Source organism: Lagopus muta, chromosome 2 (genome assembly GCF_023343835.1).
Source record: "Lagopus muta isolate bLagMut1 chromosome 2, bLagMut1 primary, whole genome shotgun sequence".
Taxonomy (NCBI): domain Eukaryota; kingdom Metazoa; phylum Chordata; class Aves; order Galliformes; family Phasianidae; genus Lagopus; species Lagopus muta.
The window spans coordinates 98,416,493-98,435,638 of record NC_064434.1 but is presented as its reverse complement, the minus strand read 5'-3'; the positions used below and the strand labels follow the sequence as shown (position 1 = coordinate 98,435,638).

The window sequence follows — 19,146 nt, the reverse complement described above, 5'->3', positions numbered from 1 at the left end:
TTTATAAATGTGAGGGAAATCAACTTTACACATGGTAGGTATGGTAGGATAATAGGGAGTGCTTTTAAACTAGAGGGAAGGCTTAGACTACACATCAGGGGGAAGTTTTTACTGAGAGAGAAGTGAGGTACTGGAACAGGCTGCCTAGAGAGGCTGTGGATGCCCCATCCCCTGGAGGTGTTTAAGGCCAGGTTGAATGGGACCCTGGGCAGCCTGGTCTAGTACTTGACGTAGCAGCTGGCAACCCCGCATGCAGCAGGGGGTTGGAACTTGATGATCCTTGAGGTGCCTTCCAACCCAAACCATTCTATGATCCTATGATTTTAAACTTTTTGTGTTCACATGTCATGCACTGTTCTTTTCTTCAAGATCTCTTGAAGCAGCAGATGTTGCTGCTCTAATTACAGGACATGCAAATTTAATTAAAATGAAGGTTTATCGGAGCTCCCATACAGAAATACATAGAGAATTTCTGCTAATTTCTGCATCCGAGGGAGCACTGTCATTTTGGGAACAAATCTTCCTCTCTATTAATTCATTTTTTAAGAATACATCCCAGACCATTTCTTTGTTCTCATACACCGTCTGTTAGCTAAGGCAGAAAATACTCAAAATGTTTCTAAAGTGTTAACATTTTGGAGACATGATGCTTGGAGTTATTTCAATACAATTTTTCTGATAACATTTCAAGTGATAATGGATAAACTCTCACTTCTTTCTAAGGTGTCAAGAAGGTGGGATGTCAGGGTATGACACTGAAGGAATAATGTACACAGAAAAAAAACTGTAAAAGTAGTAGTTCACAGTGCCGCATTCTGTAGAACAGAATTAAAAAGTTAAGCTATTTCAACTAGAGAATAATACAACATTCACTTAATTCAGTAGTGTATAAGCACTTCATATTGCTATCTGCAAATATATTTCTCGATTACAGACTATGGGATACATATCAAAAGTCATACAATAACTAAAAGAATGCAAGGTTTATAAACTTAGACATAGATCTCTTGTATTTAGCTTATCTATACTAGCTGCTTAATGGCTGAAATATCCAAGAGGAGCCACACACACATGCACAGAGAGAAGGAAGAAGAAAACCAGAAAACAGCAATAAGCAATATTCCTAACATGGAGCTTAATTTCCGTCCTCCAGTCTACGAATCTAAGGTGTTCAACTAATGTCAGTGTCCTGTTTGTCTCAGCAACTCCGAGGTGCTCAGCTTTGTTGCCAGCTGAACCTTCAAAGGGGAAAACAACAGACACAGCCCTCAGCCTGGGTCCCAGCAGCTGAAGAAGCAGGCAGCCATGCACTTTGCTCTTAACTTCTTTTAACAATATAACATATTCCTCAGATTGGAAAATGATTGTGGATCTTGTGGAGGATTTGTAACGGTAGAGCATCAAGAATTGTTTGGTTTTTTTTGTTTGTTTGTTTGTGTTGTTTTAATATTCCATTTATGTTCATTGGATTCAACTCAAATATCTCCATATTTTCCTACTAATTGTATAGAAGATTACTTGTTTGTTTTTTAAGTATGTTTCTGAGTGTTACAGAGTAAAAATCAGATTTCTAAACATTCTCTATGACACAAAAATTAAACAACAAGAGACACTGTGGCATGAATTTCTAGGCCTGGATTTCCTATAGGAGATAACTTCCATTTTCTGACTATATTTCTGTGTAGGACAGTACAAAATATCCATGCTATTAACTGTCAACTGAATTTTGTAGTAGCCACAGTTAATCATCTAAATGCATTTCAAAATTTCCTAGTTTATTACTGTGCTTGCAACAAAACGTATTTTGATGTTAAACAATTTCTGCTTAAATTGTGGCCTAAGTTGGCCATGGACAAGGAAACCTTCCACTAGACCAGGTTATTCACAAAAAAAAAAAAAAAAAAAAACAAACAAAAAAAACAACCAAATATATATAAAGATAAATATATATACTCATACACACTGTTATGAAAACACAAATACACAAATATAGCAGTAACTAAAGAAATAATTAACTAAGCACTTAATAAGCACTGATTTATCCCCAGCAGACCTACTTCTTACAGAAGTTGCTTGGATGAACATTTTGGGATGAAATGACTATCTTGGTGTGAATATAAAATGAAATCACAAACTGTTTCTTTCCAGTGCTTGGACAATAGAGAGCAAAGACAAAGTTTGCTGGTCTAAGTCATATGCAAAATACATTAGTTACAGCCAAAGACTTTACCAGAATTGAAATTTATCACTGTATTCGCTCCAATAGGCAGGCCATAGTGAGAATGGACCCAGTTAACTCAGTTACTGGATATCAATTTACTCAATAACCTATATGATTCAGAGTTCTCCACAGTAATAGAGACCCAATGACCCTTAAAAGAAATATTCTCTGTAATAATTTAGAACTGACAAAAAATAGCTTCAATAGCTTCGATATGAGCTTTCTCTATCAAAAAAAAACAACAACAAAAAAAAACAACATTAACTGAACTGACAATTTTGAAGAAAATTCTTCAACTCTATAAAAAGAAACCACTTAAATGGCATAACATTTTTTTCTCACAAATTCAGCATGGAAGGATTAATCAACTGTTTCTGAATTGATATGTTTAAAATTCTAGTTTTTAAACAATAAAAATTGAAACATTTCAACCAAATCAAAATTAGAAAAGCTATTAAAAGTTGTTATTTTATGAATGTTAAAAATGTGAAAAATGAGTGTTAAAAATGTGAAATATAACATTTCCAAATAGTGTAAAATTTACTACTAACCAATTTTGGTTGCAGTTGCACCTCTTGCTCTAGCATTACATTTGACCCAACATTCCCTGCTTCACCAGGTTCACCAAAGGCAAAAACTGATCCGGTTGTTTGCTGAGAGAGGTGTTACAGATGAGATGAAAATGAAGAGCTGAGCACGACTCAGGGGCAACAGTTTGTGCATCTGTGATTATTGTCAAAACATTGCTTTGGGTAGAAAATACTCTTGAACTTAAATTCTCATGCTTTGGGACAGTGCTTTCTATAGGATGGGATGGATAAAGCTCCCAGCATTCTCATACACAGCTCATTTAAAGCTTCAGAAGATATGCAGATTTGGTCCTTCCTGACACCAAAAAAAAAACCCTTAAACTTTCCTCTTTCCTCATAATCACCCACCATGCCTCTATCCAGTCGGATAGTAGATATCAAACATGGAAAAAACAAGATTACCTACAGTAGCCAATCTCACCTCTTTTTAAAACTTTCCGATCACTCTCTAGATTGGTACATTGGCATGCCCATAGTCTGCAACACAGACTGCAAATGGGTAGAACATGGATCCATCCCACAAAGCCTTGGTCAGCAAGTATGATTACTATGTGAGGAAATAGCCATTTAAGAGAAGAAAAAGACACTTCTAGTAAAATACTTTTCACTTCTTAAGTACAGGTATCAAGTGTCAGCTAGCAGGATGATGTGGAAAAATACAAGTCTTGATAGACACAGACTAAGGAGACCATTGGTTTTGTGGCATCTAACTGGAGACCATGGAGGAAAGCAGTACAGCCTTATAAAATTGAGGCACCCAAAGTTAAACTCGTGGAACATTCTTATTTGCCAAGGAGAGCTGAGAAGGAAGTCAGAGACCAGCTCCCCAACTTGTTCTGCCTGTTCAGAGTGCTCAGGGCAGGACTCCCAGTACCAGGGCCAAGGACACCCTGTTGCAGGACACATGCAAGCAGCACACAGTTTTGCCCATAAAAGTGTTTCTTACCAGAATGACATAATCTGGCAAATTAATTATTGTTCTTTACTTTGAAAGAGAAAAAAATGTATTAACTAGGAATAGGTGTAATTGACCCCCACAAAACATGCTACACAGAGAATACCACACAAATAGTTGAGAAATAGCTGAGTCATACAAGAGATCAAAATGTCCATAATATAGGAAGCCCAATTACTATGCCTCTTGAGGTTTTCTAGTTTAGATGCCTACAATGATCTGACTGAATCTCTGCTCAAGTAAGTGGATTTTGATCCTTCCAGCTGCCTCACATTTTGGACCTCAGCAGCTTAGCTCTCTTGTCATTAATAGCAGGATTGAGTACTCCACTTCTAAATTTCTCAAACTTACATTCAATCCAAGAACCAAATAAAATACACAATATTACTTTTTAGATTAATTAAACAAAAAAAAAAATTGTATGTTGCAAGAAAAAAGCACTAAGTAAATTCAATTTAAAATTCAACAAGGGAGGAGTAGGTAAGCATAAGGAACAAAGACATTCAAAGTTAAAAGCCTGACTGTAATGAAGAAGCATTAATAAGCCTTTCTGCTTCCGTTAGCACTCACAGCATGACACTGTTCTTTAAATGAGGAACTCACTAGAAGGAGCATATCTCATCTGTAACAAAATCCAGGCAGGAGGGATCTATAACAAAATCAGGCACTAGCAGATGACAATATACATTTGCACTGTCTCAAAAAATAAAAATAAATAAATAAAATAAAAATCATTTATTTATTTATTCTTGTGGCATCTCTCTGCCAGACCATTATTCTGAGTTCAAAGCATGCAAATGCTTTACTCAGTGATCTGGTATGTGTAAACCTTGTGAAAATGAAAACGTGTTTCCTTTCTTAGTCGCTAACTAAACTTCATATGACGTTGTTTATCTTGATTTACTTTTTCCTATTTGACATTCATTATTTCTCATCATTCATCTCAATTTGTTCATGTCCACTTAAGAACCATCAGCCAACATTATTCAGCTTCGTTTGCATCTCATCTGCTTGACAGTCATCATCTGACATTAGTCATCTTCATATTTTTGGCAATAATTTCCCTGACATTGTTCTTCCAAGATACATCACCGCTTTCAATTTCCTATTTTTTAAATATTGTCAGTATTTCTATCAATAAGCATCAAAAGCAACCATATTAGTTATTCTGATATGCTTCAAAAACAGCTTTTTAATTCCAGGAGATTTCACAGAAAGCATTGCCCTTTGCCCCCACTTCACCGTTATGAATACTATTTCCTATTTTTACTTTGTCAGTAAAAAAAGAATGTAGAGTATTTTATTTATAGATGTGTACAAGTATGTAAATAAGTAAATATACATTAAAAAATGTGTATTCCTTACATGAAAAACATCTATAAACTCAAATAATTTATCTCTTGACCTTCAGCCCTCAGAATAGAGAAGCTGCCAATCAACAGTAATGTATTTAGAAATACAAAACATTCCAGTGTTTTTAAACAGAGGAGAAATACATTTAATAATTCATTATCCCCTCCTGCATTAGCATTTTTGAAAATAAATAACTAGTAAATACTTCGTAATAAATAAATAAGCAATTATAACATCTTTGCTACTCTTGAATTTTTTTCAAGTATTTCATGTTTTTCATAAATAACTTCTTAGAAAATACTCATGTTTTTCACCTGAAGATAATGATGGGATTCTTGCACATTTCTTATTCTTCAGTCAAGGTAACCTAAATCTTTTGTGAACAAAATAACCTGTTTGTACCGTGCAGACTGTAACTCTGAGATTCAGATGTCTGATGTACATTTGAAAGCATGTAAAAGAGTTTCCACTGTTCTCTTAAATATGCTTCTGTAGATAGTTTGCAAATTAATTTGCTCACCAACTTACCCGCAGAAGGTGACCATGGGAAACAAATAAATAATTCACAAGATGTGAAGGAAGTTATTATAACTGCTTCATAAACTCTTCCAAATACTGCAAATCTGTTTCGCCTAAAGGCAACCATTACAGTTGGTATCATTTATTCTAGCCAAAGACCTGGTCAAAGGTTTCAGAAGTTGTATTTCAAGGTTTCTTCTGATTAGAGGTCACACAATGTACTTAAATGAAGGAAAGCCAGAAAATAAGATACCACTAGGACCTCTTCAAACGATCACCACTACTCTTAGATAATTAGTTTTATGTCACATACATAAGGTACATATCATAAAATTAGCTGTAAAATCGCTACTTATTCAGCTGAGTGACACCAACCTTCAAGCAAATACAGACAGGCTAGATACTGCCCTCCCACCTTGCATTACCTTTTGCAGCTCCCCCTCCTTGCATACGGATTTTTTCTTTGCTTTATGATATGTTGCAGCTTGCTGTGCCACACACTGAGCTCACGTACGACCTCCTTGGTGTTTTCCTCATACAGGTTTCAAATGTTCCACTTTCCCCTTCCCATTGTAGCAAGGCCATATAAAACTCTTCTTTTGCTGACTACTTTTGCCTTTTTAGCAGTCCCACCAGGGTATCTGTACACTAATTCCAATATTTTAGAGCAAGGAAAATGTTTTAATTCAATTCTGGAAGACAAGCCAAGATGGAACACTTCTTCAAGCCCTGTTTCTTCAGTCTATGTTTCCTTCATTCTTGCTCTTAGCTCTATAGATATAATGGGTCTGTTTCTGGTACAGGCCAAAATAGACCCGTGGAAGGTTAAAAAAGATACAGATTGGGAAATTGCAGCCTAAATGATATCACATTTTCAAATTTCACATTTGAATTCAGCTCAGTCTCTTTCAATTATGCCAACAACACATACAAACTGGCCCTATAATATCTATTTATTCATCACAGATCTAGTAGAGAAACTGTATTTTGTATAAAGATTTTAAAACATATCGTATTGCTAGGACGTAATTTTGCAACCACATTACGTCCATCAGCTATCATAGAATAACATTTGCAACATTATTGAAATCAACTGGTGAATGTATATTTGTAATTTTTTAGGGAAGACTAGTTTAAGTAAGATTACTCCTTTATTATCTATAAAATCAAGTTTTTTAAGCCCATAGTAAGCTGGCCATAAAATAGGAGGCATGAGTGTCACTTGGAATAGACTCAGCTGCATTTCCATTATCTCATTTCACCTTGCTTAACTCCAAAAATTTCACAGCAATTCTTTTATTTCAAAAAATTGAAAGAAGGATTTATTTTTGAAAACATGGATGAATCCTACAATCAGTTTTGAGCAGATCAACCATCACTTCCTCTAATTCTGAACAGAAACTATAGGAAGGTGAGAAATTATTTTTATGTCACAACTAAAAGCAAATTGTTCTGTCCTATTTATTTTTTCCTTAATGGAACGCATGAATATAAAATATGCACTGCGATATTATTCAGCCTCACACTTCCATCTTCACTTTATTTTCTATCATTAGTTATCCTCATCTTCAAATTCATGCATTTCTTCTAGAGGGAGATTACCGATGTTTCAGGAAAGTTATCAAAGAGCATGACTCACTATAGTATTTGAAAAGCGATATAGAGCTTTAGAAAACAAATAACAAAAACTTCCTACAGACAAGATCTGTTACCATGTGAAATAATCTTCCATGATAGGCAGTAAAAATGTCATTATTTGTGATGCACAAAAGTAGACCAGCACAAGTGCTAGAAAATGCAGTGTATTAAATCCTCCTTCGTTATTAAGAGCAGGTTTGACATAGAACCTTGGGGTACCCACTGCCTAAATTAGTAGACATGCTCTAGGAATGTAACATCACTGTGTATTTAAAAAGGATTCCCAAACACTTCACTTTCATTGCATCCACCCCCTCAAACGTGGGTGGGTTGTTGCTATGTTTTGTTTTCTGGGTTTTTAAAACGCATTAGAAACGTGTACCAAATGGATAAATTCATGTGAATTTGTAAATTAATCTATGGGGACTCACAGGCAGCATACACAATCTGCTAATTTGTGCAAGACAGGATGGGTGTTTAATGTGTGCAAAAAGGGTATGTGTTTTGGTTTTTATATTAATATCTCTGTAATTAACAAGCATCTCTCCCTCAAGCGAATCGAATCAAAGAGCTCATGGATCAACAAGTGTCCCAGTGGATGATGACAACCCTTTGTCTAAGAGGGATTTCTCTTTTTTTTTTTTCTTTCTGTTTTCTTTTTTTGATTAATGACTCTTATTCTAAGCCAGTGTAATTTGAATTTCAATTCAAGCACTTTGTGGGTTTTTTTTTTGTTGTTGTTTGTTTTTTTTTTTTTTAGCTTTTTAGAATAGATTTCATACAACTAATTTCTAGAACAACAGAAAACCACGCATATCCAGCTGCACAGGAAGTATCTTCCTCAAGTCAAACACAAATATCCTATTCTGGATGGTTTCTGATGCTTTAGCACTTATTTTTCAAAGCATTATCTCCAGGGAAGTGATACAGCATGCAGAGCTTTCAAAGATGCAGAGCTTCAAATGAAAGCTAACAGGTGCTGAGCTCTCCACCCACTAGGAACTTGGTAATCCAAGCTAAACTCCTTTCTAGCTCAACACCTCCCACAAGGAAAAGCAAGATTTCTTGCTCCCCTCAAGCTTGCCTGCATATGAATTTGTATCAAGGGCAGTCTGTGTGATCTCACAAGTGCTAGCAATATTTATGAGCAACTACTGCTCCAAAGAAGGCTGTATAGTTATCAATCCGGTTTAGTGTAATCGAGTTTTAGAACCGGCTTTGGTACTGCTATAGTTCAGGTCACCACCACTGTTCAAAGCTGCACTTATACTGATAGCTGTACCATAGCATTTAAAATGTACAATAGCATTTAGGCAAATTACATCTCATTACACATAATTCCTACACTCAGTGAGAGAGCAATTCTTTCATCTCTAGACTCTTGACACAGACTTCAAACAGTTCAAGCTGGAATCTGGTGCCCAGAGGGTTCCCAAAATCTGAAGGACTGTTTAACTTCCATTGCAGTATGAGTGCCTGTGTAATGAACAGCTACCCTGACATGCTGCTCTGTTACAGAAAGAAAAAGCATGTCAGGAGAGCAGATACAATTGGATACTTCTCAGAGATATCTGGACTTTCATTCAAGTCTTACTAAGACAGATTAAGTGTCACTTTACAACATTTATATTGTTATAAGAAAAGATTTAATACCCACTGTGACAACATTCACTGTAGCTTCCTGAGTTAGTCTTTGATCATACCTACAGCGGTGGTTTGGTAAACAGATCCAATATTTCAAATGAATGCTTATATTTTTTTGTGTGTGTTATTTATTCTAACTCTAACACAAGAGTGGGGTTTAAGGAAGTCCCTGTGGCGGACTGTTGTGTATAGGCTGTGTTCCAATGTCCTCACCCAGCACAACCGTGACTGGCGAAAACACTGGCCAGATTTATTAGGGTAGATTGAGTTTCACAAGGCTTCAAGAAGTGTCTACTTCAGCCAGCACTCCTCATTTGCTGTCACCCACTGTTCCTCACTGACAGGGTATGACGAATCTGACGTTTGAGCACTGTCGTTTGAGACTGTAGCTCCTCCAGCCTCAAAATACACTTTCTTCCTAAGCTTCCCAAACCTTTTTCAAAAGCTATGCTTAAGATTTTTGAGGTTTAGAGTATAATCCAGTGTGAGGAGGAAGAAGAAAGACACGATTCATGCCTTATCAGGCAGGTTAGCTATTCCTACAAATAAAAAATAGAACGAGAAGTAGTTTTCATTCCACTGTCACTGAAACCCCACTCACTGATGTGAGACTCCATTATCTTCACATCTTTCAGTCTGCATCTGTGCTGCATTCAGACATTTGCCTTGATCACTGCTTATTAGATTATACCCCCAAAATAATAGTAATAATAATAAATTGCTTTACAGCCCATTTCTAAAGCAGAAGCAGAGCACAGAATTTGGAAACCTTTCAAGTAACACATTTTGTTTGAATTTTTATGAAGGTTTTTTTGATCACATTTCATTTAGCATCACTGTTTGTGAGCCAGGCATAACAGTGCTGAAGAGGAAATGAAGCGCATTTGTAGTTTTCATTTTGGGAACCCCCTGAAAGAGGTTAGGAATAAAACAAACATCAGAATTGTCTCTGACTGTATAGAGATGCTTTGTGAAGAATAAGAAAGAGCAATATATGGACTTGACAGGGAATAATGTGCTATTCCATCATCCTGTGAAGTATGTGTTAAAATGCTGGAGCTCAAAACAACAACAAAAAAAGCAAACAGACAGCAGCAGAAGAGACCCTGTATTTAGCTAAAAACAGAAAAACAAAGGAAAAAAAACAAAACAGCAATGAGAATGAAAGGTTAGTATTTATATTTAACATATTGCTGGGAGTTGCATTGTTTTTAGAGTACATGAACTGCCCAAGGGAATCATTGCCACGAAGCATCCACACAGCATCACCTCTCTGACCCCCGATCGACAACAACCTCTAACTAGATACAGCTAATTGGTATTTAGTTATAGTCACAAAGCCAGGAACAAACAAAAGCATAAGCCTGAAAAATGCCTGTTCATGAAATGGCACTGCAGCAAAATTACACGGTGGGCTGGAGGATGGATGTTACTTTTTCTGAAAGAGATCAGTGTCTGTAGGTTTTAAGAGCTTTAACTTCACATGAATTGAGCCTGATGTTGCATAAAAATTTCTCGTCACAATCCAAAACAAAGGAGGTCTTCATATACGCCTATTTCTCAGCTTTAACACTTCATAAAAAGGGGGAAAAAGTGCCATAATCCAGGTTTTTTCTATCTCCAAAGACCAGATTGGTGGTCTGTTTAAGCCACTGGATAACTACAAGACCAGTAGCTATCGAGACATTTAAATATGCAGCATTTACGCAGCTTAAAGCAGCATGGTAACCATTATAAAGATTTATAGCTACTAATCATACTAATGCTTGAAAGCATGAAGATTTTGACAAAAAGTTGTTTTATAAAAATGACTGCTTGACAGTACTTGTTCACACTACAACTCCTTTTATTTGTTCAATTTATTAGTAGAGAGCTTTTTTGAGAGTTAACATTCAGGTTTTGGATATCTGTGCATATTCCCATTGTTTCATGCTACCTGCTCACACAGCATCATCTTAACAGTCTTGACCAGAGCTTCAAGATACCACAGAATCAGCAGAAATTCAGTTGAATTTTAGAAATGTATTGATTTCTGACACACTCATACTAGGCAAACTGGATTGGGACTACTGGTCTTGGCTCACAAAGAGCTTTCTTACACAAGTCCTCAAGTTGCTAGTTCTAGAAGCAGCCACTTGTAAAACCACACCAAGCTAAATCAGCTGAGACTCAAGTCACTACATGTTTACCACCTGACAATAACACTAAATTCTATCCTACCTCCACAGCAACAGTTTTCCAACCTGTGCAGCTCACAATGAAATCCAACACACAAACCTCCCAGAGCTCTTTCAGTTTGGTTTAGTCCTCAGCTGACACCAATCTCACCACGTTCGTATCGGAGGAAAGAGCACGTTTCCTCTGAAGCATTACACAAAGTAATGTCCACTTCTGCTTACTACAGAACGCAGAAAGCATGTACACCCCGTTACATACATAGGCAAGTAGAAGGCCCTTTTACACTCCTGAGAGAGCAGCTGTTCTGCAGTTATCACAAAAAAACCTCAAACCTTGCAAAACTTCCACTGCTATGCCATTTTTAAGAAACAATAAATTAAAAATATATATGGATACATGTATATATTACTCTTTGTGAGTTAATGAGTTAAATCACTCAATTTACATAAGCATAAACTATGAAATCCTATCCTATATACAGGGGTACTAAAGTTTTACTAATTCCTGAGATCGTGCTTTGATTGCATTTCTGTATTAATTAACCTCAATATTTGAAAACAATAACCTCAGTCTTTATTATACAAACAATAGATCCTAAGAGTCCCTTAGCTGATGTGAAACAAGTCTTTAGCATGGCCCTACAGCTTATGCAGTCACTTTCACTAAGATGTTACAAGGGAAAAACATTTGCAAAATTTCAGAGAAATGGCAGTTCACTTTGGTGAATGTTTACATGAAGCATAGCAACACACAGGCAGGAGCTTCGAGGTCTTACTCACTCAGGCATGGAAACACCAGAATGCCTTCAGTGTAAACTCTTTATGCCAATCCAGCTGCCTGGATCGGCATTTGTCTTGTCTCTTCATTTTGTTTTGTTGTATTGTTGGTTTTTTTGGTTTTTTTTTTTCCTAAGGATCTCTGAAATATCAGGAGCATTAATAAAAAGGAAGGCTTGTGTAGTACCACATACATAAGCTCTACAACCCTAATTGGGTGCCAAACTTGAAAGTGCATCCTTGCACACACAAATGCATTCTGCACATTGCATGAACCAAAGCCAGTATAGCAATTTTTACTTTTTCTCCTTGCCTCTTTGTTTTGGTACAGCGCTATGAATAATTCCAAAAGGGAAAAAACGTCTGGTTTGTTAATATTTTTCAATGCAAAATTAATGTTGATAGCAGCAGGCTCATAACCTTGAAAACTGTGGAGACATTTACACTGTTCCACACTTAGCTTTAGTTTGGATTGATAGTAGCTATATGATTCCTCCTAAGAAGCTAATGAGCTCCTGCAACAGCGAGTGAAAAAGAAACATGAACTGAAAAAGAGCTGTTCTTCGGTTTCTCATCGTTCCCGTTGCCAGGGAAACAGCTTCCCTGTCAATGGATGGCATGGGGTCTGACCAGCTGCTTCCTTCCAAGACTAGCTCCCTGACATCACAGGGCTGCACTGAACAGAGGAGGAATATAACAGAACAAAAACACATCTCTTAAAGAAAAAAAAAAAGAAAAAAAAAAAAGAAAAAAAAGCAGTTGACAGTAAATTCACCGGAATTATGGATTTTCTAATTATGTCTTTTTGAAAATGGCACTACAAAAACGGTCTTTTAGAGACATCACCAATTCCAGATCCTGACAAAACATGGCCATTAAGGAATTCCTTGCCATTTTTTATAGGATTAAACACAGTCTCATTTTCTTGTCTGTGCTCCAAGTCAAATAATTGCATTCTAGATAACATACCTAAATTCCCCCTGCCACTTAAACACGAGAAAGTTTTCATCTTTTCCTTTTGTAAAGTAACATGCAACACAAATGCCCAGGAGTACTGACACACACCCAATAAAAACAAGCAAGCCTATAATTTAATTGCAATATTCAAGTCTGCTACACTAAAGTCAATAATATACATTCTCTTTAAGCACATCACAGTTTAAAAAAAAAAAAAAAAAAAAAAACAATAACAGACTTTAATAATGAAAAAATTTAAAAAGTAGAGCAGTAATAACTCGCTGGAGTTTCTTGAAACTTCTAAAATACATAGTTAAATTTAGGTGCTGACATTTCCTCAGGTCTCACTCATTCATAACATGGAATATATATTCAATGTCTACTTCTGGAAATACACATTACATTGTCTTCTTAAAAGGCAAATTGCCTTTTGCTACATTGCATTTTGCCTTGGCCAACAAGTATGGCCAGCAGTACAAGACAAGTCCTTTTCTGATCCCACCACTGGAATTTTAGGTACACAGCACTGGCAGAATTTGAGCAGATCCTTATTCCAATGTGTCTTTTCCTAGCATTTGCCAGATGGTACCAAGCCATCACAAAAACTCACAACTTGCAAAAAATGCAGCATGCAAAAGGAATGACTGAAAACAAACTATCACCAAATAAATAAATTTACATTCCGTGACTCATCTCCAATATTATTCATGTTCACAATTTCCTTCTGTCTTAGCGTTTAAATCACTTGAAATATAATAATTACTATTATAATTCGTCCAATATGAATTTCGGTTGTTTGTTTATTTGCTTTTTTCCCCAAAGACCCCCTGCCTTGCTTTCATTTATCCTGGGGTAAGAAATGATAGAGAGGTGGTCTAGACTTACATGGTTGCCAACATGATCACAGCCTGTTCCCGGTTTTCTCTTCCTCTACTGTGACATATTCTGTTCTTTAACTAGGCATATGATGAGATGTAAATTGAATTTATAACATGGAAGAAAATCCCAGAGCATATTACAAACTCATCTGCCAACTGCACACAGCAATGGTTCCTTTCATTTTTGAAACTCAACCCCTTATGTTGGGAAGCACTGACTTCTAATGGCATCACAACTGTTTGAGAAGGAGAATAAGATAGGCACCATATCTGGCCATAATATCCAAGTGATTTTCAAGCTGGTCTCTGTTCCTCTAGTCCTTCTTAGAGCACTTCCCTTTGGCATGAATGTACTGTGCAAATCTCTTCTCCAGTTGTTTTTAAACATTCTCTCAACTCTTATTTGGAAAGCAGAGGTTGCAAGTTTTGTATTTGACTGCTCTATGGCAAAGCCACATTCAGACAGACTCAAAGTCACATTTTACTGGAAGAAAAAGTGAAAAAAAGATAGAGGAATATAAATTTGTGGAGTATTATGAGAGAATAACAAAAGCTATGGGATTTCTCATGTCTACAGTCCTTCTAGAACACACTAACTATCCACAAAATCCTGTAACATTTGTCCTCAATTCAACAATTAACTGCAGGAAATATTATCGAAGTCCCAGTGAAACCAATTAAAAGGTGTTCCTAAACTGAGGCTCTAGTCACAATTAAGTTTCATAAGACTTTCCCATACACTCAACTGTTATTAAAAAAAAAAAAAAATCACCAGAAATAACATTTTATTCCCATTTTGGCAGACATGAATCACTCTGGCATATGAATGGACCCTGTGATGTGTGACCACAGCAGACCAAAGTAGGAAGCTTGTAGGAATCTTCTACAGCCAGATGAGGCTTTTTGTATATGCCTGTCAACGCTTCCCTAGTTGCTTTCATGGCATGCAGGGAGAATTTAGCTGCATGAAAGAAAAGATTTCGCAAACATAGTTGCATTTGTGATATGCAGATCCAGCAATTCCACAATTTCTGACTTGTTTAAGTTACATCAAATTGTAGAAGTGATGAAAAAAACACAAATAAATGATGTTCTTCACCTCAGGAAGGGACAACTTGAGTATTTAAGGATTAGCAATTAGCTCAGGAAGGAACAACGCAGAGAAATTACGCACTGGAAACAAGAAAAAACAAAAGAACAAATCACCCCTTTCTACAGCAAAAATCTACCACACTTTGCAAGAAGGAAACTTTCACTTACTTCCAGTACAAAGAAGCAAAAAGATGTTGTTCCACTCTCAGCAAGACACTTGTGCTACAGAGGGATTGTCACCAAGATAACCAGAGCCAACAACTTTCCATTACACTGCGTTACGGTAGCACAGGAAAACACAGAATAAGGGGTAATCCCAGCTACTTGCAGTCCTGACTGCAAGTGACAGAAACTAAGTCTACCTAAGCCTGCAGAAAACCCAAACAGCTTGCAGTCCCTGACAGCTTCTCTAATAAGGCCTTGATCTGTATTCATGCAAGAAAACATACACATGGACAAACACACACTTGTCCTCATAGCTGAAACCACCTCCCTGTACTAACCCTCTGCTTCTACACTCAGAGTTGGTTTTATTTAAATACTGAAGGTTGAGAGTGATGGCAAACAGATGAGTAAGGCTACAAGGTTCAGTTGCTGATGTTGCCTCTTCACTTGTTTTTTAAGGGAGATGGTTACAGGACTAGGTATGAAACCATCTGTTTATGTTCCACAATTTCTTCATAAATAACAAGATAGAAAGAAAGCTAAATTACACACCATTTTTTTGTTTGTATAGGGAATTATAAAAAAAGATCAAATTAAGCAACTCACCTCTACCCATATCCAAGACCATTCTTGAAGCTATGGTATAAAACAGAAGTAGGAAGGGATTCCTTTATATTTTCAAACAAACTTTTTGCACGAGTTGATAAAGAACCTACTTGCTAAAAAATACCATATCATCCACTTTAAAAGAAATTAAGTATGTAATGGTAATTTTTGTCAAGCTTTCACCAATCCATAATAATACTTTAACAGTTTCAAAAATTCAGCCAGCTCTTTTCTGTTAGGCAATTTGTGCAATTTGCAAAATTCTCATTTTTCCAATACTGAAGTGCATTACTTATTCCCAACCTAATAGGTTGGGAAAGCAAATGATGATTAAAAAAGCAATGGCAATTTATCACTTGCTAAAAATTCTGGCTGGATATTTTACCATTCACTTTACCATAGCTAAGTATACTGCAACAGAGATTATCGTATTTTCTCTTACTATAAATGTACTTATCAGCTAATAGCTACGTTGCTGTTCCAGTTAAAACACAAACTACGTATGTGGCAACAAAGATAACAAATAAAAAAATACAACTCTAATACTACCCCAAAGAACCTGTGTGAAAGACTAATGATAAGACGTACCTTCAACCCTACTTTTACTACAAGAGTAACGTAATGAATATTTATGAATGAATGAATATCTTTTCAAGACCTCAGTTATTGAGGAAAACAGTCAGGGCTCTATTCTGACTTGTAGATGAATTCCCATTATCTCAAATTTTAAGAGCAAAAAAACCAAGACTTCCAACCTTCACTCTCTTAACTTAAAGACCTCATAAACTTTTCTACTAGGCATACGTGAATCAGCTTTGACTTAATAAGAATGGCCTAAATACAACTTATCTTGAGATCAAATCCCTACTGAATTTTTTTGAGGCTCAAAATATTTTATTTTCATTTTCTTATAACTATTCTTATTTTAGATTTGTCCCCAAAGGATTATGTTGTCATGAATTACTATTCTCAAAATACTATTCTCAAAATATGTTCCATGCTGGAGAAAATTAGGAAGTCCCAGGAGAAGTTCTGCTGTGTGATTTCTATGTGAATTTTCTATAGCCTGCGGGTTTGATTAAAAGCTGAAAACACAAGGTGTTAAATGGTCAGAGCTTCCAATTCCACACTGCAGAATTGAAAGAAAGGACACGTATCACTGTCATTCACATAGTATTACCATCCCCTTTGGATCAGGTTTGGCAGTTCCTTAGGACCAGAAAGCTGACTATACAATCTGCCAGCTAATTTCCAACCCCAAGCAAAGCTTATGCTGCAGATAATTGCGGCTGGATATTAACATCAGTTACTTTGCATTCATCAACAGTCACATTACCCGAAGAAGAAAAGGAAATTAGCCCTTGCATTAGTACAATCTAGCAAAGTATATGTTCTCTCATCATGAGCTAGCTGAACCCTCAAATTTTCTCATCAGATTTGACCCTTAGCACATTCCTGCCCTGCACACTATAGCTAACACTAGCCTATTTCTAAAACTAAAGATTATAAATCTTTCCCAGCAAGCCCAGTGTGATTGCAAATTGAAGTCTTTATCCAGTGCTTTGATTTCCAAGGTCGCTGAAGTTTAGATGGAGTTGCATCACAGCAAGACATTCACCTGTACCACAGGCCCAGATCCAGCATAATTTTTTCCACTAGAGCTTTCTTTATACTTCTCTCAAACTCTATTCAATGTCTAGAGCTATCCTAGAAGGTTCTGATTATCCAGGAGCAGCATAAGCAGACCCTTTCTTTCCTTTATAGCAATTTCTTGTTTCCCTTCTTCTGTTTACAAAGCATCCCAGGAAGAACAAGAAAAGCTTTTACAGGTACTTCAATCAGGAAAGTCCAGGAAGGTGTACTTCCCCCAGTGAGTGATACAGGCAAGCTAGTAACAATAGACAAGGAGAAGAATGAGGTACTTAACAAATTTTGGCTTCTTGGTGGTGGGGCACTGGCAATACTGATCCGCCTTACTCTGTCATATACCACCACACCCTCAGAATAAGCCATAATATAGAAATGACAACCACTGGTAGGAACAATGAAACAAAGCATGATTTACTGTCACATCATCTAAGGAGAAATACTTTTTGTAGAGAAATTGAAGTCTCAAATTTAAATTGACTCATTCCATAATCAAAACAGGAAGGATAGAAGAGAAAATCAGAGGGAAAAAATGGAATAAAAGGAGAAGAGACCTGTGCTTATAAGTGAAAAATTCAAAATACAGCAGAGCTAAGCAGAATTGCCACAAATAAGGATCTTGCACACAGATAAGGAAGAAGAAAAGCCCTTCTAGTTAAGATGTTTTGAGGTAGTTCAAAGATTATTTCTGCATCTGAAAAAGACAAATATCCACTTTTCATAGAGACAGAAAAGGTTATTAAAATACTGTGAAGTACAGATCATCTGCATGCACATACCACATCTCTATTTGCTAATTTGCTTGGTGTAGTTAAGCTGTCTCTCACTGAGGGAGGCGAAGATGTACTGATATTGGTAATGTAACATTTGAAAGACAGAGCTGCATCTTATTTTTCCCATTTTCCATGGTAGAATAAAAAAATATAAATAATGCAGAGATGTGGCATACTTCTGCAAGGCACAGAACGGCATGGAGACAGATGTGCTGAGCATTGTTACTCAGCAAAACAAACAAAATATGTATGGGCAATTGTATGCTGTCTGGTAGAGTGCTGCACTCATTCATTTCTATTGCAGACAGAGTTGTACTCCTTTGCTTCCTCTCCATTCACTCAAAAATCAGTTGAGTGGAGGGTGGCAACTTAGACTGTCAAGTGAATGGAGCTGGAATAAGAGGAGAGCTCTGGTACTTCAGTGTAGTGTGACTGCTAACTTTATTTGTGAGAAGCACCTCACAGAACAACACTTAACATTAACTTGTGCACGCTGAATACTGCAATATATTGTCAGATCAGAGCTGACTTTAAATTTGCTATCTGGGTGCTAGAAACAATGCTGTCATTTTGTTAGAGAGTTCTGGATGAGTTACTTTACCATTCTCCTCTAAAGAGACAGAGCCCAAGATGTGCAGGAAGAGATCAAGAGGCTGCAAGTCTATTCAAATATCAAGCAAGCAGGTTCTCCTCATAAATAGGGAATTTATTAACATGCATAAGACACACAGTTGACAAATATATGATTATTTCCATTACAGTAGCATCTAAAGAGGCCTCCAGCTGAGATAAGGACTCCCAGCTGTGCTAAACACTATGAAGGCACACAGCAAAAGACAGGACCCCTTCAGAAATGCTTGCAACATACTGTGCAACTGTTCTGCCAGTTCTGCTTGGCAGTAATGCTGCACTTGAAGAACTGTATTTCACACCTGTATTTTTGAGCAATGACTTAAGGATTTCATGTAAAAATACTGGCTTGCAAATCTGATGCTATATTACACCTGACAGATTCCCAGCAACTGAATTTTGACAGTGCATTAGTTAAACACAAGGAAAGTCTAAAATTGCTGTATTTCCTTAATTATTAGATACTGTAACAGTAATTCAAGTGCTAGTTACCCTATTTTGCTTTATACACTTCTATGTCAGTC

General features: G+C 36.6%; 1 long non-coding RNA gene across 1 annotated transcript in view; it reads right to left on the bottom strand.

Moving 5' to 3' along the window:
* Window positions 1–19,146, bottom strand: part of LOC125689529 (uncharacterized) — a 125,338-nt gene that overhangs the window by 42,049 nt on the left and 64,143 nt on the right. The window lies entirely within an intron of this gene.